This window comes from Oenanthe melanoleuca, chromosome 7 (assembly GCF_029582105.1).
Source record: "Oenanthe melanoleuca isolate GR-GAL-2019-014 chromosome 7, OMel1.0, whole genome shotgun sequence".
NCBI classification, from domain to species: Eukaryota; Metazoa; Chordata; class Aves; order Passeriformes; family Muscicapidae; genus Oenanthe; species Oenanthe melanoleuca.
In genome coordinates, this window is record NC_079341.1 from 33,610,876 (window position 1) to 33,635,775 (window position 24,900).

Sequence of the window (24,900 nt, forward strand, 5' to 3'; positions counted from 1 at the left end):
GAACAAAAAGTGCTATTTTACTAAAAGTCATTTCTTCCCACCAAATGAATGCAAGTCCATTTCACCTGTAATCTAAAATTTCCCAATGTCCAGAAGTTACCAAAATACCATACAGCTCTTATTGCAGCAATTCAATACATTCACTGATGCAGGCATTTACTAGTGGTTTTTTCTTTTTCTTTATAAATTTATGTTTGAATCCCAGCAACTCATCTTGTGCCATAAAATGTTTATGGTTTCAACTTATATGGGTAATCCAGCAGCTTCTGGAGATCAAAGGGCCATTCTCACTGTCAAAACTGGAAGCTTCACAATGATAACTTTATTTTCATTACAGCTTCACAAAGGATATAGAAATACACAACTCCTTCAGCTGCCAACAGCCTCCCAGACTAAAAACATGCAACCCCAACCAGTAAGTTTTTGCTGACCACAGGACACACAACTAGGTTTTGTCAAATGCTTTTAAGACTGTACAGTCACTTATGCATTTTTAAGGCTGTAATTAAATTGTCAAAAAACATGACAAAATGCAGCTTGTCTGCACAAAAAGTTAAAAAACCCAACTTTATCTTCTTTCAGTACAGCAGATGAAAGAGTATTTTAAGTCATTATTTCCTCTTTAGGCTTCCCCCTCTACATGCAGGAAGGGGTTTTAGTTTCCATTCTAACCTGAGATGAACCACTTGGCCTAGAAAACTCATTCAGTGCTTCAAAATGACCACACTCCAAAATCCAGGGTTTACTCTACAACTTTTATGCTCCAGGTGAGCCAGGATCAAGAGTTCTGCACAGATGGCCTCAGTGAGAATTTTGATTCCTACAGATACACATCCCTCTTCTGCTACAAGGTCTCTAAGACAGAAAAATGTAATATCCCTGAAGAGATGTATATAAAAAAATACATATTTCTATATAAAGTACATATTTAGAAGACTGAGTCCATCCTAAGCAAGATTTTTAAACTATAAGTGCTCATAAGACATGCTTAGAACTGCTCTGCTCTAAGAATATATCTATAAAACAATTTTAAAAACCAACAATAAATACAAGACAGAAAATTGGCATTTTAAGGCTTACTTCTGCAAGATGTATTCTGACCACCCCAGGGTCCTATCAAGCTGGCCCAGCTGAACTGGCAGGTTCCAGCTAGCACCCATCCAGCTGTTGTTTCCCAGTAAACATGAGTAACTACACCAGCATTGTCTCATTAACAAAAAAAAAAACATTAAGACAGTGTCACCAAATATGCTGAAACAGTGAGTTAATGAGTTTCACACTGGAAATCACCTAAAAATAATTAACTGTTTACCAGAATCCTGTGAAATTTCCAGTAGATAATATTCAAATTTAAGTTGTCAGGAAAAAACCCATCAGCCTATCTATAAACAGATATGAGTACATACCATGTACCCATTCAAGGTCTGCACTTGCCTTTGCTTCTGCATGGGGAAAGCGTGAGAAAAGGTTCTACTTTTAGTCTCTGAAGTACATTCAGAGTAGTAACCACACAGTTCAAGTGTCTGTGCTCCTTCCTCACTGCTGCTGGTTGAATTCAGGATATTGTTGTGCTTTGCACTAAGGCATATTCCTCAGATTTTAAGGTGCTGTATTTTCATAATTCAGAAAAAGTAAAGCTTCTAGCACTGACAACCTACAGAGCAGTAGAAAACTGCACAATATCAGAATTATTTGGATTGGAAGGGACCTTCAAGATCATCCTGTTTCAATTCCCTGCCACAAGCAGGGACACCTTCCACTATCCCAAGTTGCTCCAAGCTCCATCCAACCTGGCCTTGGACACTCCCAAGGATCCAGGCGCAGCCACAGCTTCTCTGGGCAACCTGTGCCAGAGCCTCACCACCCTCACAGGGAAAAAATTCTTCCTTTCCTGGTGTTAAATTAAGCTTTATCATTTGTAAGCCTCCAAGAATTTTGAAAAATTAGGTAGGCTGACACCAACCCTCTATTTTCTTACAGTTAACAATAACACTTGCGTGCCAAAGCCTGCATGTGGAAATCAGTAACATTTATGGAGCCACTTAACTGCACACTGAAGTGTGAAATGAGTCACAGACAGATTCTGTTTACCTACCCAGGATACACCTGGAATAATGAGACACTGGAAGTTGGTCACCTCCAAGGGCAGCACTGGTGGTGTCCATCTGATCTCCAGCCACCCCAATAAACACCCATTTGCCTCAGGCTTGTGATTGTTTTGCCTGTGCTCAGGGTATTTCAGTGCCTGTGCCTCCCCCTGTGCTCCACACCAAATGAAATTGTGCATAGTTAAAGCATTCTAGAAAAAATAGCCAGGTAACTTTCAGCTCCATTTTCAAAGAAGGTGAAAATTCCATGGAGCTGCAATGAAAACTTAGTCATCTGAATGTCTGAATCATTTCTGACAATGGCAGTTCAAACACTCAGTTTTGAAAATGTTATCCTATATAATGCAAATCATAGATGGCTTCACATCAGGAGGAATTCAAAATGTACCATTTTTACAGTTTATGGTAAAAAAATGACACTATATATAACATTTGTGTGAACTACACTTTTCTCATCACATCAAGCTCTCTCACTTGGGAGACAGACACTGTTCTCCCCAGCTCAGGACAGGGGTGTCCTACCTGTCCCCTTTTACCTGGTGACACACACCAGAACAAACACTCCTTTAGGGTTTTGTGATTTCCATTTCTGCCCAATCCATAAGACTACTTCTGTGCAAGAAGCAACCTCAGAGGCATCACAGCTCTGGCAAAATCCCCTGGTGAGAAAGCACTGTGGTGGTTGTAAGCAATTTGAGAAAGAAGGAAGGGCCTGGAGTTTGTTGCTTCTTCCTCTATCTCAAACTTAATTAAATTTGAAACACGGCTGAAATTAGGACACAAACAAATAATTAAAACATTAATCATAAATGAACTCACAGCTTAAAAATATAGAGTCCTTGGCACAGATTTCATGTGAGTAGCTGAAAGTATGTTATTTCCTGTAGCACCTACTCTTCTCATCAATTCAGTACAGGTTGCCTGATGAATTCAGAAGTTACTGGAAAAGAAAGGGGAGAAGAGAAGGAATGGCACTGACACACTGTCATACCAGCTTGTTTCCTGAAACAGCCCAGGCTTAGAGCAGATTTAGAGGCACAGAAGTTATGCTGAAGTGTAATTTTAATTTGAAGATACAACCAAATTTATTAATTCTCAGTGTGAGGGAAACTATTTTCCCAAAACTATAAAAGACAATCTAATTTCACTGCTGACTACCATTAGCTTGAATGTATGTTGACAGTTTGGGGGAAGGCAGGAGGTAAATAAATATATATCTGAATGGTCAAATATTTTTGGTCACCTCCTCATATTTTGCTGTAGGTCCCAGCTGTCACTTAGGTCTGTCACTCTTTATCAGCCACATGAAGCCAGTCTACTTGAAGTACAGGTGCAGCCTAATTGTTAACAGACATACTTCATTCATGATCTTAACATCTCCCCTTCTCTGCTGCAGCCACATGAATCCAGGCTTTGATTGACAAGGAAAAAAGGAGAAATCAAACATGTTGCCAATTGTGTCTTGAAAGAAGGATCCCTTTGATTCCCAAAACCTGTAACCTTGTCAGACTTACCATGTACTGGAAGTACAACGTGAACCATGCTGTCATTTCAGGGCAAGCAGAGTAAAAAATCTTGGTGTTATTAGATGTCTACTAATGAATTCCAAACTCATCAAGTTTGTTTTCATCTAACAAACACATCATATTTATCAGAAGCATTATTACCTGCATTAAAAACTGGGAGCAGTAGAATACCAGGTGGTGCTGCTTCACAGGTCTTCACCAAAGCAGTTTGGGAATCATGACCGTGGATCTCAGTGGTGAGCAGCACTTCCTCCAATCCATCCTGCTTCAGTCCAATGGACAGATTTCAAAGTGCAATTTTCTGAGTGTAGTAGCATTCTTCAATCTAAACAGAGTTGGGGGAAGAAAAAAAAGAAAAGAATTTGAGTTCATCCAGGGTAACTTTCCAACTGCTTTAAGCTAAGAATAGGCTAAACACTGCCCACCAAGGCTGTGGTCTCCCCATCCCTGGAAGTGCTCAAAACCAGCCCTGGATGGGTCTTGGAGCAACCTGGTCTAATGAAAGGTGACCCTACCCATGGCAGGGGGTTGGAATTGGATCTCTTTATTGTCTCTTCCAACCCCAACATTCCCTGATTGTGTTTAAAAGCTCCATCCAAATACTGCCCAACACTACACCATACAAATATTTATCTCAAATATCTTCCTTGGTCTAATAAAGTTTCAGTGAAGACAGACCACATCTGAGATAAAGGCAAACAACAGGAGATCCCACAATCATGGGCCTCCAGAGAATAACCAGTGCAAACCCTCTGCCCAAACCAGAGAACAGGAGGGTCCCCAGGACCACCTCCAGTTCTGAGTATCTCCATAGATAGAACCTCTCAGGGCAACTTGTTCCAGAGTGTTTGGCCACTCACAGCAAAGAAACTTCACATTTTAACAGGATTTCCTCTATTTCAGTTTGTGCCCCTGAGCCATTCATCTCAAGGCTGAACTGTCCCAGCTCTCTCTGCCTCCCCTCATGTCACCCCTGTATTCTCACAGTGGGGTTTCCCAACCTGCTTTCTGGCCCAACTACAGTTTTTCTGTATTTTACTGACTGAACTGTGACTAACTGCAGATATATTTCTCCAGCACTGTTTGCATCATCTGAAAAACAAAGTAGCAAAAATTCAATCACTGGTGAAACTGCTGATTCAGTGGGCCATGAACACATTGGGGAACCACAAGGTGTAGGCCCTTCTCATCCTATTAAAAGTTACACTTGAAGCAATAAAACATTTTTAATCTTTTCTGTCTCAGCTACATACAATCTAAGTTTTTATATCTAAATACTGCATTGCAAAAATTTAATGCTTCAAAAGAAATTAGTTAAATATAGCAATAAAGGCCAGACACAGAATCCTATTTAAAAAAAAAAAAAAAAAAAAATCAGCTTTGTCTCACAAATCCTTCTACCACAAAACCATAGTGACCAGCACTTATTTTTAGCTTTTAAGCTTTCACTGATGGAAGTCCAAGTTAACCTTTACTTTATTTTGTCCTGGGCTAAATCCACTGTGACATCCTTTTTGCCCTTTTAAATACAGAAATTTCTTGGAAAGCTTCCAGTACTTTGAAATAAACACATTTACAAGATATGCAACAATTAACATGAGTGGCTCTAGAGGCTCCTGAGACAGCTCTGAAGTCCCTATGATGTGATGTCCAGATATGTTTATATAACTTTTTTTATTTAATAGTTAATTTCAGAAATCACTCCTTTGCCATCTTTAGCAAAGTGGGTGTGAACTTTCTACTCCAAACAAAAGATGATATGGGAAAGGAGAAAAAATATGAAAAAAGTAAAACAGCATTAAAAAGGCAAAAAAATTGCATTAAAACAGTACAAGTTTATGCTTAATGATGTCTAAAGAGCAAGCTGACTTTGAGGCACACTGGAAATGACCATTTCACCCTGTAGCTGATTGTGCTGGAGCCAGAGGACAACTGCACACAAAGATCAGAAGATTGTGATGTTTATGCACCTACGAGCTGACATCTGCCCACTTCTCAATCACAAGTCTCACTACATGTTTCTACTTATTTCTCAAAATTACACAGCTTATTAAAATTTTACTTCAGTTTTCACAGAAGTTGAGATTCTCAACAATAGCAAGCTTGTGAGAATTTCCAGTTCAAGATCCCAAAGATATAAAGCAGATACAGGACGAGAAGGTATTTGTTCACAGCAAATACAAACTGTCAAAGTCTGAGGTATTTTACTGTTGGATACTATGGGAACAATTTAAAATAGCTCTTCAATCACCTGCAATTGTCTTCAAAAGTCCCTGGAAGTCAGAAAAGGTCATAAAAACAGTGAAGTGCCACCAGAGAGCTCGAACCTTAAGAAAGAACTTTAGCAATTAAGATATAAATTAGATTTTCTTATATTATCTTATTTAATGTATAATTAAATCAGGAATGATTCAAAAAAGTTTCATCCTACCTGAAAACAAGGGGTGGACAATTGTAAGGATCCCTTCAAGGTAAAATTGTATATTAATTATATTATTGCAATCACAGTATGATCACCACAGTATGGAATGGAAATAAGTAGATGAAAAGATGCTTCCACATCAGTGAAGCAGAACAGAGGTCCCAGACTTTTTCCATGTTGAACCTCAATAAAGAATAAAAATCTTCAGAAGTGACTCTGACTAAAGTCCAAATAACAGTCCCAATTCCCTACACAAGCTCTTGTGTAAAGAGAATTGCTCAGCCCAGTGTTTTAAAACACATGGATTTGAAAAAAAAAATTATCTGGGAAGTAGTCAAATGCTATTTTTCTTTAAGAGCTACATACAAACTGTGGCTCTTCAGCCAACTGGCAAAAACATTAAACCCCCAAACTTTTATCATTTCTACAACATGCAGAAGTAATTTTTTAATACTTCATGACTTTAAGAAGTAGAATTAAACAGAGCACTACTATAATTTTCTAATTATATTTTCGCAAGTTTTTAATGTCATAATTTAAATTATGAACTCTTTATTTGAAGATGATTAATTAGAATATGTTCCATTTGGGGAACAAGAGTTCAATATCCCACTACCAATTAAACAAAATGCACTCCTTTAGCTTAAGATTAAAAACCAAAATGCAGCCAAAAAGTTTCTTCCTTGTATCTGTCAGATCACAAAAGCATCCAATACAGCAGGATCAGGCTGCCAGAAAACCCTAACACTTTCAAAACTATATTATTTAGTGCAGTGGCTTAGCTCTGAAGCTGCACCAGAAATGACATCCAAGCTTTGGACAGTAAGCCTTTTTGCCAATGAATTTCTTGTAAAGTCAACAATTATAATTTATTCTGATCCTTTGTGTCATCATATTAGTAGTTATTTTTCTGCAATCCCAGAGCAGCAACAAATAATGCCATAGAAGAGGACTGATATAATTACAGGCTGAAAAAGATAGGCCAGCACCCTTACACTCAAAACTACCCTCTGTGGCTCCTTCATACCCCATATGTTGCTAATAAAACTGTTTGAATCATACCTAGGAGACAGTTTTACTGATATTGTATCAGGTCCCTGGGTTCTTTGTATGAGATACGATGTCACCAGCACTATAACTATGCAAATTCTGTGATACAGGATCCCACTGGACACAATATTACATACGTAATTCGCAGTATGAAACTGGGCATTAACAATAATTCTAGTGTTATATAAATGAAACCACTATGTTTACTGAAAAGCTCACCACACAACAACAAAATCAAATTTAAAAAGCAATAAAGAGCAACTGACATGCTCATAGTAAAAAAAAATTGCAACATTGGTATTTTTTTCCCAAACAATGTAAATTTTGCTTTGTGTCCATGTGACAGTGCTTTACAGGAACCTTTAGCAGTGACACTAAGCAAATGCAACCCCATCAACAATATTCAAATCAATATTCAAATATTCCTATTCAAATAGGAACCTACAGAGTCCCACTTCTGGAAACAACCATGTGATGTTCACCAAGAATCACTGTACTCACACGCAAGTGGGATTCTCAGCTTCTGCATGAAGCAAAGGATAAGTGATAAAGACTAAGAACAGCAGCAGTAAGAAACCAACACATCATACTGGAGCACCTCAGAAGAATCATTTTGTGGTCAGAAAACACCTGTGCTCCAATCCTGCACCAGATCTCTGTGTGACCTCAGGCAAACAAGGCTTCATCCAGACTGGCATCACGTGAAACAGGGTCCCTCATCTTTTCCTGCTTAACTCTGTGACCACTGCTTTATGCACAGCTGCAAAAAAGCAGGTCAGAGATCTTTAGATCAGTGTTGGAAGATATAGGAAAGTACAATGAGAAACCTGACAGCACAGGGAGCTTGGTGCATTTTCCTCTTACCCAGTGAGCTCTTCACTGTTAATTTATTGGTTTGCTACAGGTGAGGAGTGCTAGAGCTTGTAAGAAGTCTATTTTTGAAAGAAAAAGTGAGTCTGGTAAAGAGCCAGCATGTGGAGATAAAAGGATGCTATTTTGCCAAGGTACCATGAGAATTAATAAATCAGATCATTTTATAAGGTAAATTGTACAGTAAATTTGTACTGTAAATTGTCTAATACATATGGGAAAAGCCACAGCTCAGTATTCCCTGGTAATATTTTTAATGGCTTCAAACACAGCTAGAAAACAAATGATATACAGCACAAGTAGCTAAGGAGACTCACTCTGAGAAGCTCCAACTTTAAGTAACTGATGGAAGAAAAACAGAGTTGTAACCAGGCACTTGGAAAGGAAGATAAAGAACTGATTGATTTCTGTCACTTGTGTGCTTCCACTACAGTAGCAGCTTAAGCAGTAACTTCTCAAGTTTTCCACCAGTCTCTGTGCAATACAAAAGCCTAACAGTTTTATTCTGTTTAAAAATCAATAAATAGCAGCTTAGGTGACATCTGACAAGGCAGAAAAGCTCACACTTCTTCCTATCAACATTCTGCCCTCTGGTATTGCTGCTATATTTTATCATCATGCAGTTCAGAGAGAATTATATACCTATTTCCAAAGTTTGAAAAAAACAACCCCCTCCTTCCCAAATATGGCCCAAAGCTGTTATGAAGCAACTTATTTTTAGCAAAAGCACTTATGCAGATACTTAATTTTAATTAATAGTCTCACTGACTTCAACATTTGCACAGCAAGACAACTCCACGCTTCAATTAAAGCCTGCACAGAAATGCTGTGCTGATTCATGGCCAAAAGCATGACAGGAACATCATTATATAAAATGCTCATAAAATTTAAAGAAAAAATGTAACAGGATCCTTACCTTTAAACAGAACAGTAGACACCCTCTAAAACTCACAGCTTGAGCAGAACTTGCAGGTTGCTGAACATGCAAATACTAGGGGTAAGGCATATGCAATGAAATTATTTCAGAGTGGGCAAAAGAATTTTGGGGAAGTATCTTAAGTGGAAAATACAGAAGGCCCAGGTCAGCACTCTGGCATCTGCCATGGCTGAGTTTTCAAGACTGGAAGATTCTTTACCAGGAAAGTAGAGGCAGCTGCACCTTTACTTCTGATATTTTTGTATTGTTCTCACAGCACATAAATGGATTTCTATCAGTAACCAATTAATTATATCCAGGCCAGTTCAGAGATTATAATGGGCATCTTCAGCAGACATTTACTTCCAGTGAAGAGCCACTCTCAGTTACAGTTCTGCCTATCATAATATACCTATAATAAACCTAAATTTGAAATAATGATACCTAAGAAACACAAGCTTTATTTTCACTGTCTATGCAGAATTCTTAAAGAGAATTGGCAACAATTTTTTGTTAAAATATTCTGGTCCTGTTTATAAGCAAAACTGTGGCACCTGATGGCCTGTGACTCACAGCTACCAACTAAGAATTTTATAAGTGTAAAAAGAAAAGAAGAGTAGAACAAAACAGCCCAGGTGACATAACTCAAGTAAAACAGATATAAAAGAACAGGTAAAAAAAACACCTGAGCATTTTCCTTCAGGAGCAATTTCTTCCCAGGACATGCACTTCTCTCCAGCTCAGCACCAGCCTTGCCAGCCTGCCCACACACGAGCTAAAATAAAGCCCAGCCAGACCTGCCTTGGCTCTGCAGAGCACCAGCTTGTGCATTTCCCCAACCGTTTCACACCTAATTTACAGAGTACATTTATCCATCCCTGTATCGCTGAGATCTAACCTGGGGAGTGACTAGAATCAGAATCACTTAATTGATTAACACTTAAGTGAGATGCAGAAAGCAAACAGAACACACTGGAAGACTTTCTGAAAATGCATTATTTTTATTCCAACTCCATTAAGCAGTCCAGCACTTTTGAAGGATTAATGAAAGAACTATCAGGAAATAATACAGAAGAGGAATGCTGAGTCTCAGAGAACATGCCAACACATGATGAAGTGCAGACACCTCTCTGGTAGTAATGAGTCAAGCCAAGATGTTCAGAGAACTACAGGGACATGTGAACTTGCCCACTTGATCAGTTACAGAGTTCGATTTTTATGAAATAGCATTTTGATAATTCCTCCCTGGATCACAGACTGTAGTACTCATCAACTTACAACAGTCATTTTCACAAAATTTGCAACACATTTTTTTCACACAGAAAAGTCTACTGAACATCCAGAACTGAAAACATTCACCCTCAAATTAATACCAAAAAGCAGCTCATGAGTGTGTATGTAAATACAAAAGGATTATTTCCACAAACCTTGTGAAGCAGGACACAATGTTTCATTTACAGCTGCTATTTTTTAAGCAGGAACTGAAGACAAGCCCAGGAAGAATAGGAATAAATAAGTTTCTAAACAAACAACTTACAGAAATGCTTTTTAACAAGACCAGACAAAACAGTCCTTAAAGTTTCATTTACAAGCCAAAGTTGACCTCAGGCACCACACTGAGTAAGAATGAGAACCTATATGGATACTGACCTTAATAATGCTACAGGGGCAAATTTTGCATCAAGGAGACTTGCTCTTGAACAAATGTTTTCCAATGTATTAGGCAGAGAAGCTTTTTTTCTGCATCAAGAACTACACGTCACATTCCTTAAACTGTTTTTCTTGACCAAATACACTATGGATAACCTACAGACGATGCCCCTCAGTGTTCCTCTTTGATGTTCCCATCTGTAGCTTCCACTAACAATGGAAACACATGGATATTTTTCCCCTCAAAAAATCAGTCACATGCAAAAAAAATATTCTAAGTGATTAGATACCATCAACTCTAAGAAGTTCTGATGGAGTTTTTTACTGATGTTAAAGCAAGTGCCACAGAGCCCTCACTAATGCGAAAACAGGGGGAGCTGAGGATAACATGTAAGATACATAAGAATTCAGGAACAAATCTGGTTGACAGGTCTAATTTAACATAAAAGGAAATAAATACTAATTCCACACTTAGCAGGCCTTACTAGACCTAGTTATGCAAAAAGAATATAAAAAGGAAATATGTTTAATTGTGTATCCCAACATCCATTTCAGGCGAGAAACTTCACGTGTGACCCTGAAACATCCGCAGCTCCTCTCACAACAGGGACAACTTTAAGGTCCTAAATCCAGGCAGAATCACTGTCCAGCCAGGCATAGAATGATGCAGGACAGTTTACTTGTATCATACCACGCTTCAGACATTTTCTCCAGACTCCTGGATCTTTTCATCCACTCAGGAGTGAACAGGTAAAGGGAAGAGAGCAGGTCTACAAAAATAATAGTGACCCACATCTCAAAACCTTAACTGTAAATTATCTCCCTGATAATAATGAAATGAACGAGAAGTTTAATAAGACTGGACACATTTAATTCTTTATACTCCATAGTTTGAATTAAGAGGCTGAAAGCTGAAAAGTGACTTAAGCTAAAGTTACACAATTGCGCGGACAAAATTGATTTGGCCACAGGAAGGCATTTACATATTTAATATAGGATATTTTAAATAGATTTATATTGGCCTAAAAGTAGCATCTAGAATAGATTATTATTGCAGTAAAATTCTTGCTTTATACCTGAGTAATGGGATCACCAAATGTAAAAAACCCCACACCTAGGATATGCAGGCTCTTGACCATTTCTCTCTGTCTCAAACTCCAAGTTGCAGAGCTTTAGACCACCATACTCAAATCAAATTCAGACTATAATTTTCTAATACTTTCTTTATAGTTAAATGCAACACCAGCCAATGCTTACCAGGTTACAATGCTAAGCAGTTCAAGTGATAATCACAATGATGCATGTGTAATCTAATGCCCATTTCCCTTGATTTATACAAATCATCACATATAAGCTTCATGCATCCATTTTAAGTCACTGGGAAGGATCATATTTTTCCTGATCTGAATCAGTGTTTGGTCTGAACTTAAGCCCCTCATTTTTATTTGTTTGCATTAACAAGAATCAGTCTTCGCACATAGTGGAAGATGCCTGGGGCTGCACAGTCCTCTGCAATCCCAGCAACTGGCCCTCTCATTCCCTGTGATAGTTATGCTGAATAAAATAAGATCAACCAAATTCCCAACTGCTCTTCCACTTGTGAGAGAAACAGATCAGCCTGTTCTTTATTTCTGAAGAAAAGGTCCCAAAAAGGTCAGCCTTTCATACAAAATACAGAACATTAACACTGGATACACAACTATTTTGATGCTCACTTTTTGTTTGTATAACTGGGATTTATTTGATTGTACCTATTTCAGGATGTTCTATACTTTATATATATATGGTCTTAAAAAGTCCCTTCCAAACAATTTTATGATTCTAAAAAATGCCACCACCCTTTCATGTACTACTCCTTGGCTGGAAATAAAGTTCAGTAACGTGGAAAAATTATGACTTTTATTGACAACACAATAGTTTTGTGTTCTAGAGAGGCTGAATGAAATCATACCTGCTTTCATGCAAACTCACCTTATGCGAGTTAGATGCAAGCACAATCAGAACAATTGACTGCTCACTGCTAAATGTGTCCAAATGCCAATCAGAATAAAATAATAGAATTCTCAAGTATCTGAAAATACACAAATGAGAATTCCAAGGTCAAACACTCCCTCAAGAAGTGCTTTAGCTGGATTTGCACTCACCTTTTTTCAGAGGCTAACTGCAGAAACAGCACCCCAAAAAAAAAATTTGTGGTGTTTTAACATGAATGATAATTTCTTAGGCTCATTCTTTTATATTCTATCCCATATTCTTCTAAATAAAAGCTGCCCAAAAATACTTTACATGAAAAACTAAATGTTCCCAGTGACAACTCTGATCAAGTCATTCTTTGCATATGAACACTGAAAGATGCAACAACAGCAAGAATCACTAGTTACTCTTATGACTTCAAGACTAAACCCTAAATATAGTATGTTTTCAAATTCTCTTTCCTAAAATTCAAGTAATATGTTCATTGCTTTAACTGAAAGCTAGCAAAGTACAATTTGTATTGTGCTGCAGGCCATAGAGGGAATGTTCTTTATTTGAGTCATGGTTGGATGAGGATGAAAGTAGTTTTCAAAAATTTACAACAGTTTTGACACTACTGTGTGTTTATCGTTACAAGTTATCCCTCTCTATTTATCAGACTGACTCTAGACCTTTCACTACCTTCAAAAAGACAATTTTTATCAATTCTTCATGTCCTTATAGCTAGCCATAAGAAACTGCATAGAATACACAGAAAATCCCTAGATGAGAAAGTATATGGATAAGAGAAGGAGCCCAATGTCTGCTTCATTAACACAAGGCAGGCTATGGTTTAAAAGTAACCTTTACTAATTAATTGCCTTTTGCACAGCACTCCAATAACATTTTGCTACCACTTACCTATCCTGAGTAGCCATTCTAGAATTATTGGAATCCTTTTCTGCCTCCCTCCACCCTAAACTGGTCACCAGCACTGCTTCCAGTACTTCACAACAGAGTGCTATACTTTGCTTGTGAACACCATGGAAATTTTTATTTTTCTACCCCAAGAAAAGCTTTCTTCAAAATAAACCTGTTCTCACACTAATTTCTAGAGAGCATTTGGGAGGCTTGGTTTCATATCAAACAGGTTGTACTTACCTGCCTGTGGTAGTCTTTGTTAGTTTTGTACACTGAGACACTGGGTTTACAGTTGGAAAAATGAAGTCTCAATTACAGAGCAATTTCAATACATAATCTTCTAAATTTTACTTTCTGAAAGATGAATTACCAGCCCTCATGTCAGTCTTCACTGACTGCACCAAGATGCAAATACAGGTTACAACACAGCCACCAGCCTGCAGGAAACATCCCTGACATCCAGACTCTGCAGGTGCCTTAAGGAGTCATCACAAATACAAGGAATTTTTTTTAACAGAACCTGAAAGGGCAAGGAGAGCCTACAGATGTTTCTGGAGCTTCCCAAATGATCCCAGGATGCTCAAGTAGAGGAAGAAATGCAGACAGTCTGTCACCACATGCAACAAAGCCCTGCAGGAGCAAACAGAAGCCTAACCTTTCTGCAAGGTGCCAGAGTTCCAACTTATAGGTAAAGCAACATCAGAGACAAGTGATTGCTGCTGTTTTCAAAGACTTGGCTAGCAAAAGATTTTCTCCCTCTTTTTTTATCAGATACTCTTTTCTATGGGATAACACAAAAAGCCTCCAACTTAGGTGATTCTTCAAAGGACTTTAGAGAAGATCTTGCTGGAAATCTTGCAAGAAGCTAGACAGTAACACCAGGCACAAAACATTTACACTGCAGTAAGATCACCTCAAACAAGATGGCACAGCTTGGACATACAGCTGAGTGTCCCACTGATTTTTCTGCATATTTGTACAAAGACTTCATGTGCTTACATGAAAACTCAGCAAATTAAAGCTGACCTGAGCTACAGCACAGAATTTTTCTACCTATGAGGAAGAATCAAATCAATGTTTCTATAACTTCTTGTCCCACGATTTAAAAGGGTTTCTGAACACCTTCTTTGTGAAATACTGAGTAATAATTACCTCATCACAACCTTTTCTAAATACTTGTCACTATGCACTGCTGACAAAGAACCATTAAAACTTTTCCTCTCCAAGCAAGACAGAAGCAAAGGCTTAGTCATTTCTTCACATAACAGAAGTCTTCCGAGCAGTTTAGCAAAAAATCAAGATATATTATTTCTCAAAGCAAAATAACACATTGCACTTGGAAGCTGTGTGCTCTCCATACTGAACAACACCTGTTACATACCTGAAGGGGTTTCTAGAGCAAGCCAAGTCTCCCCAGGTGGTAATTACACTGATCAAATCATCCCCACACATGTTGAAAAAATGGAAAGCAAGAAGTAAAGGTAGTCTAAATGGATCAACAGCTTCTTCTGATTCCATGCAGCACATGAAAAGAATAAACATGGAAAATTCTGGCGATACATTAAGGCAATTCTTACACCCAAACAATTTGATAATGTAACATTGAGTACCAAGCCAGTTTCTTTTCCATAAATAATGATCTAAACAGAATACTAGTCAATTCACCAAAAGATATCAAAGATATCCCCTTATTACAAATGATCCAAGTATCCCCCTTGAGGCTATGGCTATCAGAAAGCATTTAGTTGGCTCTCCAGCCAATAATTTTCAGATCTGTTTTATTATGAAGCCGCAACACATTTTCAATAACTTTTAGCTTTGCTATACAGAGCAACAAATAATTTCCCAGAACCCTTTGGAAAATCTGACATGCGAAATGATTCTCTAGTCAACTTGTGTATTATTAAGCTAAAAAAACCCCCATATATCGGATCATTTGATCACTGGAGAGAATGGCAAAGTATTGGGAGCTTCAGGACAGATGGACGAACTTTAGGTCATATAAAACACTACCAAGGCTGCATTTGAAGAAAAATGTGAAAGTTTGTGAAAGCGCCCCGGGTGAAAATACTTTGTGTTGCTAAGAAACATCATCCCTGATGATGGATGAATTAAATTGTCTCAGTTAGCAGAGCCAACTCCAGGCATCCCTCGTTTATTAGGAGAATGTTTTCTTGTACTGGTAATTTATTTCAACAGCTATGTACAAATAAAAAGCCCTACCTTAAAATGAAACTGAGAATTTCAAACTTGCATAATTAATGCTACAGAACAGAACAGAGTTTACATTTTGAACAGAATTTAATAACTAACATTTAACAATGTAAACTCTAAATATGAATATTAATGCACCCAGATTATTAAGAACTTATTTTAGGATTGTCTGCAGTGAATTATACTGTTCAACTCCCAAAATTACTCTTATGTACAATCCAGTGAAGTACAAAACTCTTCAAATATTTCTAAGCACCAAACATTATCAATATTCAGGTAATCAAATTTTAAACACCACAGAGAAAAGCATATTCATTTGTCACATATTGTTATGATAACATAAAAACTATGCACGAAAGAAATTATGCAAGCCACCTGCTTTGGTCATGTGGGTATTGTCTCAATGTTTCATCTGATAACTTTTTTAATGTCTTACTCCCAGTTTCTCCTGCAGGACAGATTTGTGAACTTAGGGCAGTGAATCTTTGCTTTTCTGAAGTGTTTGCTGTTGGAACTCCCACAGATCATACCTGCTTTGCCTGCCATGTACTGCATTCAGTGAAGTCCTTTCAAAGGTACAGATGGAACAAAGGAAGGCCACCAGCTTCTCTCTTCCCACCAGCTGCACATCAGGCCAGAGGAGCTCACCTGCAAGAAGAGAGAACAGCAAGCACATCTCACCTGGCACAGAATTCAGAGCAGGAAACAACAGCAGAGGAGAAGCACAGCGAGTGGGGAGCCCCAATATAAGAACAGTCCCAAGGTCAGGAAGTAGCCCCATGACTGCTGCCCAGAGATGAGGGAAAGGGCAGGGCTTCCTTCATAACCCAGAGAGGGATATGCACAATTTTATGCCACCTAGAAACCAACACAGTTGTTACATTGAAAACAAACCAAGTGCAAAGACCCATTTTCCAAAAACACAGTTGGCAAAGAGAAGAGTCATTAAAGAAAATGAATTTTTATTTGTCTGCTGCCAAGGCTTTGGGGTTTTTCTTCCTAGTTACTAGACTGAGTTCTAATGGAGATTTCAAGTTAGAAGCCCCAAATTTTAGGCCTAGAGAGTCCAATTTAAGGAAGAAGGTGGAAAACCCTCTATAAGCTTATTTGGATCGCATCACAGCTTCCAAGTCAGAAATTACCACACACAGTTACATGCCAGTAATATACTCAGCTAGTCAATACACAGAGGCAGCCACAGAGGCTCTTCATCCCAAATAACCCCACCACGGAGCAGAGTTACCACTGGAGAGCCCGAGGAGAAGTATTTAACAATGATACCAATTTGGCTGCGCTAGAGGAGATGTGTTTCCTGTGGGCCTAATAAGGAAGAGCTTTACAATCTGAGCAGAAGCCTTTCAAAACCTCAGAGGACTTTTCTTATCTGCACCACTTCTGCTTCTGGAATCCCAGAAATCCTGAAGACAGAAGGCAGATCAGACTGCAGCTTTCCTAGGCACAGATGTTGCAATCACATCTGCCTTAACTGTAAGCCACAGTCCTTGTGTCTTCCCAACTCTGTCAGCATCTCTTAGTTGCTTTGGTTTGGAAATGCCAGGGCAGAGGATAAAAGAGCGTTTCTGACCACATCAGGTGTAATAAAACACCAACATAAAAGAAAAATGTCTGCAGATCATATTCCAAGCAAGTAGCAAGAAAGAGAACATTTTGAAGCAGAGAGCATTTCTTCCCCTTCTCCCTTGCCTACATGTTTCACAAAATAACACTTCAAATCTTGAGATCTGATTGATCAAAGTTTTGGGCTTTTGAAAGTGTTGATCTAGCAACTATGAAAAACAACCATTTGTGGGTCAGACATAGAAGTGTAATTAAAGATTATTTTTACACACCACACAGGGAAACTGAGTCACCCATGGGTGCAGATCCACGTAAACAGTCTCCAAGCTTTTTTCAACTCATTAAAAGTCCCTTTCCTAAACACCTATAGCTACAAGATGTCAGATTTGATTTGTCCCGTTTCAGGCTTCTCAATGCAAGAGAGACACAGACAGAAAGAACCAAGACCAGAAATGGCTCCAAAAACAGGGAGGGAATCAGAGCACAACCCAAATGTTCCATGACTCCAATTCCAAAGGCTGGGTCTGCAACAAGGTTGCAGGACTCTGAATATAATATACTTAATTGGATGATGAACAATATAGCTGCAAAATCTGGTGATTACCTGGGAAATGTTGCAAGCATTCTGGGAAACTGAGTTAGAATTGAGAAAAATGAGACTAAGGAATTAACAGCAAAACTGAAACTGGGGTTTTAATAATTATCTGAATGCTTAAAAAAATTGAAAAATAATTCCAATTTATAAGAATAATGATAGGAGCATCATATGAAAAAGATGGTAAGATTTGTTCTGTTCATCACTGATCCTAAGGTTGTACATTACACTCAGGTTTCAATACAGATGTAGGAAATGAGCTCAAAAGAGAACCTAAGCAATCTGGGAGAGTTCAACAGAAAGTAAAAAAAAAAAAATCAAGAAGCTTAACAGGTTAGGAAAAAAATTAGAACAGTATTAGAGGAAATATGCTACCTCTAAGGATAGTTAAACAAGGGGTTAGGTTATGAAGGGGTTACATACACAAATCTCCACTGATTGTTTTTAAGACCTGGTAAGAACATGTCAGGAATGGCCCGTTCATCTCTCCGGCTTGACACTGAACTACACACTCACACATCCAGTACAGGGCCTCAGCACAGAGCAATGACCTCCCAAGATCCCCGTTTTCTTTCCCAACCTTAAAGGCTGCACAAGTTTAGGTTCCTGCCAGGCGACTCAGCAGGTGACCTGGCTGCTCCTTAGAGCTCCAAGCAGGCTTTTGATATCTCTCTTTTCTCAATAGCCCAGGCAGGCTGTGATTGACAATTCTCTCTCACATGAAGCATGCTACCTAAAATGTGGAGTACTTGGAATGATCCGCCAGGGAAATAAAGTCAAAGTACAGAGAAGGCAACGGCAACTGATCCCAGGAATCCAGTCCTGGGAAAGAAATCACAACTGCCAAACTGGGCAAGGATGCACACCCCATTAGTACCTAGAAATACAGACAGTTATATTTTCTTTTCTAGCACCTCCAATAAATAAACCTTAATAAAAAGAAGTATTTAACAAAGTACTTAGAGAAATAAGGAGGGAAGGTTTGACGTTCCTAAGCTTATTTTCACAGCGGTATGAAAGGAAATGAGGTAGAGTCAGAGCTAATTCTCCTTATATAATTTCACATGGAATGATTAGTTCTGCCCCAACAGTAACAGCTTTCCAGAGGGTCCTACTTGTCGCCAAGATTGCATACAGATGCTCTAAGTGTAGCTTCCCAATTCTCCACTGACAACCAACTTAAAAGGCCAATATAATATTCATTTTACTATAGAATGAAATTCACAGCATGAATAGTAAAATAATGTCAGAGCTACCATGAAACTGCAGTTGCACGTTGGGGGCTGTAACTTTTAGAAGTTTAATCACGAAATGGATTCATGGAGAGGAGCATGCAGAGCAGCTCTGTGCTTCAGCAACATCCCGTGGCCACTAAGGATGTGCAAGAGCTGTGGCTGGACAAGGAGAGGGCAAAGGCACAGAGGAACATTTGTGTCACATGCCCTGCTGAGTATTTTCCTTTAGAAGGCAGGTTTCAATCATTACTGGGTTAATGCCCCCCTCTCTTAAGCCTGATTAGAACAGACATTCCACATGCTGAAGGTGCTGGAATTCCTAAGTCACCTGGGTCGCTTCTGGGTGAAATACCAATTACTGGGAATTCATCTCAACAAGGCCCACAAAAGAAAGCCCTAAAAGACACCCCCCAGCCCAGTGGTGAATATATCACATGGATAATCCTAAAACTCTTCACAAAAATAAAAAAAAATTTAAAAAAAACCCACTTGTAATAGGTATTAGTACTCTTATAAAGCACTGCAGGGTTTTGTGTTCAATCCTTGAATAGACACTGGTAGAAAAGCCATACTCTATTCCAAAATTTCTACTGCAAATTCCAGCTCAGCTACTATTATTCCTGGGTTTTAAGGGATATATACATTTCAAATATACATAACAGTAAATTTAACTATCAATGAAAAATTTAAAATCGCATGCCAAAACAGCATGCAAAATAATAGCATACGAAATTTAAATGTGTGTATTTTGCAGTTTTTAGCACAACCATTTGTTTTACAAAAGACCTACAGATTAAATACAAAATACACTATTAGTTTTAGGCACAAGAACAACCAATTTTTTATGCCTTGCCAGAAATAATGACTAATTAGGCCAGCACCACCCTGCAGTCATTTCCATAAATCTTGCCTTTACATTTAAATCACAACAAGAAGAAAACTGACTTAACAACAAGAGCATATTTCTCATTAAAGTTTTCTTAAAGCAAGATCAGGACATGAAATTACTCTGTAAAGTCAACAAGCTGATGTCATTGTTTATTTGAAAAACTTTAATTCAGACCAAACACAAAATTGTACTCAGAAATTTGCTGTAATAAACTGCAAAGGGAAAACTTTCAACTGGGAAATCATAAAATACTGAATTTCACAGGATCTTGGTGGATTTCTTGTTTAGCAAAGTCATCTCATAGCATATTCCTTCTGTAAGCCTTGAAAATAACCAGAACATAAAAGATGTAATATGTTCAACTACTTGTTGAATTTTTGGTTTTTGGCATATTTGTATGTAAAGTAAATATTAAAGCAGAAAAATACACAGGAAATACAATTCAGATGAAATGAGGAGCTGTACTTCAATTAAGATTTTTGTTTTAAAATGATGGGAATTATGGTGCTTCTGAGAAATTGCTTGTTTAATTATACATATTAGACAAAATACTTACAAAAACATTATTTTCAGAATGCAACAGGGACTTTATTTCTATTTACAAAGGTGTCACCTGGTAAATAAGCACCAATGAAACAGAATCAAGATTTATGTAGTCACACACTCCACAATAAGGTTATTAACACACAAGTCTGAGGTTAGCTTTTTTCCTCCCCCAAAACTGATTTGAAAGAACAGGAAAAAGTGGGATATTTTTCTAAGAGGTGGTCTAGAAATGGAGCTAAGCCACACATCACTGCCCTGGCTAATCATCCATTCTGAATTTTAAGCATTCCCAACCATTTCCTTTTGCATGTATGCACAGATATTCTGGAAGTTCCTCCATACAATGGCTTTACAACAGGTCTGTTTCTAATATGTGTATTTTATTAAGCTTTAGGAGGATTAAGCAAGATTCTCAGTTCTTGAGGAAAATAAGGCATGGCAACAGCAAGGTCTTCAAGCCTTCATTCTAACACACTTGACCACTGAATCCTGCCAGGGTGACTCATGCCCAACACAGATTCCATCCCAATAAAACACCGCACCATATTAAATCTGCATCCAATTACTTAGGCGTGAACTCGAAGGGTGTGTTTTTATCTCAGTGACAGCTTCTAAAAACGACCATGAAAGAAATTTTGCACTCTGGATGGTGTTTTATCCATGAAGACCATGACCACCACACATTTTCTATTGCCAGAGGTTCTTAAAAACCACTGTTGCACCTCCAACAAGAAACATTCCCATGGTATTTAGGACAATTTCATACTTGTACCACTGAGCATCAGTAACACAGACAACCTGCTGCACAAACAGGCACTGAGTGCCCAAAAATAATCTTGGAACAAAACTGGAAAAAAGCATGTGAAGCCACAGTAGTCACACTGTTGTAGAGCCACAATACATTACAGATGTTTTCAGATGCAAAAATAATTAAATTCCCCTTTTTTGGGTCACTCTAACATTTTTTTCATAATTCAGCAAAATTATAATCCAGCAAATTACACATGTAATAAATTTTGCACATTTGATTATATGCAAACATATACACACAAATATTTAAATCAAAGTTGCTTATCCAAGATCTACTTACTACAGGATTTATGTATCACAACTGTTTGCGTCCTTTGTTTTGGCCCTAAAATAATAATTATTTGGGGAAAAAAAATACAAACCAGCCCTAGTGCCCAGCCTTGCCTGTTCTCCTCCAACTTCTACATTTTATCATTAGTGTTACATACTTCACTGTTAATTTTAGACATTCCTCCAGTTCTCATTTCAACATCAAAGAGCTACTCATACCCAAAATACCAGTAATCTGAAATACTGGCTTCCCTACTTATTGTCATTTATAACTTGAAAAGATCTTTGATTTCTTGCCTACAGGAAATACTGCTGATCAAAAATAAAGCATCTATATGCTCCCATGAGTTCCTATAGATGGGGTCCAGGGTTTAGCATAATAGACTGGAGGGGTGGTTTTCAGTTTTACATTTCCTACTCTGCCTGGTGCTTCACACGTTTATTTTTACTTTCACATCTGACACACAGCAATATGGCCAGCTAAGGTGTACGTTTAAGACCTCCTTTGATATAAATCCACGGAGAAGTGAAATTCACACCAGGCTCTGTGTCCTTGCAGCACTCAGGGCCTGCTTCCCCACCGATAACTGCTCTGCTTATGGATGGCTGCAGGCAGCCCAAGGCTGGCTCTCCACAGCTCCTCGTTAACAATTCTGCCACCAAAGATTAAATTGACTCTCCTGCTCTACAAACTTGGTAGAGAACATTTTTCACATACAAATAAAATTTTAAAAAAAATACATGGCAGCCAGCTTTTTTTCTTTTCCAAAATGCCCATTGCAAGAGCTCCTAACAGCCTTTAGAGTTTGCTCTTCACTTTTGAAATTTTTTTAAAATTAATAATATGTTACACAACTAATTCCAAACAATGAGAGACTCACTCTAAGTCAGCAAACCATTTGCTTTGGTTTTGTTACTACTCCCACTACACAACAGCTCACATTTCAAGCAGTGGAGCAGTCAACATTAAGATGCTGTTCTTTAGATGAGTATCATAAAATAGAACCATTAAACAGTTCAGGTCAGAAGGAAACTTAAAGATCATTTTATTCCAACTCCCTGCCATGGGCAGGGACATCTTCTGCTAGACCAGGTTGCTCCAAGCCCTATCCAGCCTAGCCTTCAACACTTACCACTACTATAACCAAGAATAACTCTCATACCGCTAAAAATTTTCAGTGTATTTCACTACAAAAAAACACAATTCTGTTCACACAGGATTGTATACATTACATTTGTGAAACTAACTTGTATACAAACAGCAGTCACCACTTGAATTTAACCAAATAACATCTCAAGTCTATGGACAAGACCTCCTCATTGCAAGTGGAACAGCTAATCCAAGACATTATTCCACATTAAATATTTGCTCAAGAGCTGCAGCAGAAATGCATTACCCCCATGGCTCTCCCAAACTGGACTATATGGGATTGTTTAGGATGAACATATTCTGATCTCATGAACCCAAATAACAAGATGTATAGATATTTCATTTCTTTTCTGTAAGTTATATTCCAGCTTACAGACAGTAATTGAAATACAGCAAATGATGCCAGAACTACTGGCCTTCTCTATGTCAGGAAGTGCTTGGTGTTATCACAGCTTCCAACAGTCATTCAGGTTTTGCACAAGGAGCTGATTCCAGGAGCTCTGAGCGAAGGAAAGCACACTAAAAATGCGCTGTTTTGATGATAAAATCATCTATTTAGACACTTTCACCAGTGCAGGACATTGGTTAGAGACCACAAAACTTCACTGTTCTGATCAAAATAGAAAGTACCAAATTCAATGCTGTAACTTGGGACAGAGGCCTAAAATGCTCAAGGCATGTGGCTCTGAGCTATGGACTCAAAGCATTTTGCAGTCACAGGGTGTAGAAAACATTTATAAAAAGCTAAACCAGCAACTTTTTGTTTTCATATTCTCAAATTTTATTGAGCAGAAATGTTCGAGGACAGTTTATTGCTTTTACCGGCCACTCTAAAATGGGCCTCCAGCCAGCTAGGTCTTTAAAATATGTCTATATCTCTGGTTTTAAAACAACATTAAGGAAGTTGTATAATTTTTACACTGGAGTCTGAGTGACTTAGCAGCAAAAGTGACAGGTTTCAGCTGTAACAGAGGCTCTTTGCAAGCAACAGGCACCACTTTTGCAACAGCACCTGTTGCACTTGGTATTGATTCTAATGCAGGCAAGGGATCCACAAGGGTTAACTAACAGGTGTTGAATCCCAGGAGCCTCAAAATTCAGGTGTACCAGAAATCAAACTGTGCATTTTATCAGCTGAGGGAGGGATTTGGTGCTCTGCAAAGTACCAGCATCTTGAGCTGAGCAGGTTCTCTTGCTACCATCACTACCATTCACTAAAGGGGGAAACTGACCAGAAAGTTCGCAAACAAGTCAATTACAAAACACGCTTGTATATTGCTACAGCTGTAAACACTAAGCTATTTACACTGCACTGAGAATAACCTTCACTTTTTTATATATACACAAATTCAAAAAACCAGGACTGATCTAAAATCCTACCTCCCCTTAATGCATTTGTGCAAACTGGACTCATAAAATTTAAACTGACTTTAGTGCACCTGGACTTTCAAGAAAGGGGAAAAGAGATGAGGCAAGAAGACACTGTACACGAGGCCTTGAAAGCCTCAATTAAAATTCAATATTGTACTTTGTAAAGAGGCTCTTTACATAAAAACCCTGTCATGGTTAAGATTTAAGGTTAACCAGGTTAATAGAGTCCAATAAAATAGCTCTATTGAATTATGCCAAGCCATTGTTATAACCCACACTAAAATCTGCTATTTGACTTTACCTGACTATTAGGCTCAAATCTGAACCATAAATTACGGTTAAACCTCTTTCCTATGCTTCTTAAAAAAAACAAAGTGCATGCTTTTGCACCTTAAAAGGCTTCCCTCCTCTAGTCTGCTACTCCAGTCATGTGTTAAAAGATTTGTGCAGACCTGCCAAGTCCCATTCATCCCAGACACACTTCCCTGAAGTTGGGATGTGTTTACAAAGTATATTTAAGCAGCTCCTCTGCAAAGCTCTCTGTTCCAGGGCATACTTAGCTTATAATAATAAAACCGATTGCTAAAATCCACACATATTGCACAAGCAGTATTTTTAATGATTTTGTTTTCCTATAAAACTAGACGGAATGCCAGAGCTACGGGTGCAGCTTTTCCAGGCAGCCTCACCAGCTGAACTGTTCATACGCGTAAACATTTTAATTTCGATACTTGGAACCGAACTGGGTTCAGATTCGGCCGCTCACAAAGAGCAACCCCTGCCCCGCACACCTCAAAACAAAAAGGCAGAAGAATAGCGTGTGTAG

The 24,900-nt window shown here is 38.3% G+C and overlaps 1 protein-coding gene across 10 annotated transcripts in view; it reads right to left on the reverse strand.

Moving 5' to 3' along the window:
- Positions 1–24,900, reverse strand: part of GTDC1 (glycosyltransferase like domain containing 1) — a 284,555-nt gene that overhangs the window by 259,161 nt on the left and 494 nt on the right. For 6 of the 10 annotated variants that reach the window (XR_008840915.1, XR_008840914.1, XM_056495912.1 and 3 more), the window contains exons 2-3: positions 16,161–16,278; positions 3,776–3,959 (exon numbers count right to left, since the gene is read on the reverse strand). The gene's annotated coding sequence lies outside the window, so the exon portion shown is untranslated. Of the gene's footprint in view, positions 1–2,927; positions 3,049–3,775; positions 3,960–14,797; positions 14,925–16,160; positions 16,279–24,900 lie in introns of all 10 variants that reach the window. The other 4 variants (XM_056495914.1, XM_056495917.1, XM_056495918.1 and 1 more) reach the window with 3 other exon arrangements.